Raw genomic sequence first — 1,316 nt, 5'->3', positions numbered from 1 at the left:
TATATTATTTATTTTGATCTTTTGTAAAACTAAAAAAAATGTATGTCCGTATCATTTATTTGAATACAATTGGCTCATTGATTATTTTTGCCTTCAACGTATTTTTATTTATATAAAGGGATAATGAAATATTTATTTTCAAATTTAATTGTTTACATATATGTTTAAGAAAAATGAAGTACTTTGATTAATGGAAAAATCATTGGTGTGAACTCGCTTTGTCATTACACCTTCCATACAGTAAGACCTATCTATATGCTGAACTGTCATGGGTACTTTCAATGACATAGGACTGCCATATTTTTTTCTATATGGGGCCTGCTAGGGGGTCAGCCAAATTGTTGGGGGTTTGGTGGTGGCCATGCAAGATGTTTTGTGATAATCGAATGGTGCGCATAATAAACAATTAAACCAATAATAACAGCGGGGCGCGTCGTTTCGGCAGATATGCTTGAATCGTTTGAGCAAACAGTCCGGATCGGCAAAGAAAAAGCCTTTCACTCAAAACATTCTTCTCACATGCGATAGGAATTTTCCGTCACAAATTTGATCGGGATGAAAGTGTAGTGCCGCGACGAGGTTATACCAGAAATTGGGACAATGGGTTTTAAGATTTATCTACATTTCATCTTCTGACTATTATATTAAACAAGTACTGTATAGTTTTGCTATGCAATACCGATTCCTTCTGCGATACGAGTTGTCTTGGTGATTTTGTTGAATTCGTTGATCGCGAATGCGGTGCCCTACCCCGTTGCACTATTTTTGTCTGTACGTTTTATTTACACGTATTTCTCTTGTTGCGTGTTTTCTTCGCCAAATATTTTGGCTATCTTTATAGCAGTTACGTAATTTCCGACGTGAGTAATTCCGGCACCATGGCCGATGATGAATTAAATGAAACTCGATTGTTTTACACGTAGTGGCGTGTGGACATATATACCACGCAAAGTTAAAGGGAATTGATTTTTGACATTCTTTGCATAAGGGTAAAAGAAGTTCAAAGTGTGCTGGTAATTTACTAATAACATGATCGGAAAACGACTACTGCATGATTGTAAACACAATTAATGTTTAAACAGTGAAAGTGATCTTATTTAGATATGTCTATTGGAAATTATCTTCTTAAGGTAAATGACTAGTATACAATTATATGATACTCACTATTCATGTGTATGTGATTTTAAGTGTTGTTTAATGCTTATAAATGCAAAGATACATTAAAAAAAATTTTTAATAGTATTATTTTATTTATATGTGACATTTAATTTCATACAATTAATATTCTTTTAACTAAATATATTTATTTATAATTA

General features: G+C 32.7%; 1 protein-coding gene across 1 annotated transcript in view; it reads left to right on the top strand.

The window, feature by feature from the left end:
- The first annotated feature begins 1,027 nt into the window (after positions 1-1,027).
- The window catches only part of LOC108577320 (serine/threonine-protein kinase Genghis Khan), a 10,501-nt gene continuing 10,212 nt past the window's right edge, over positions 1,028-1,316 (top strand). Inside the window, exon 1 of the mRNA XM_017940460.1 lies at positions 1,028-1,130. The gene's annotated coding sequence lies outside the window, so the exon portion shown is untranslated. The remainder of the gene's footprint in view (positions 1,131-1,316) is intronic.

Source organism: Habropoda laboriosa, unplaced genomic scaffold, assembly GCF_001263275.1.
Source record: "Habropoda laboriosa isolate 0110345459 unplaced genomic scaffold, ASM126327v1 scaffold697, whole genome shotgun sequence".
NCBI classification, from domain to species: Eukaryota; Metazoa; Arthropoda; class Insecta; order Hymenoptera; family Apidae; genus Habropoda; species Habropoda laboriosa.
Note: the sequence above shows the minus strand (reverse complement) of the source record. Positions and strands in the feature narration are given on the sequence as shown.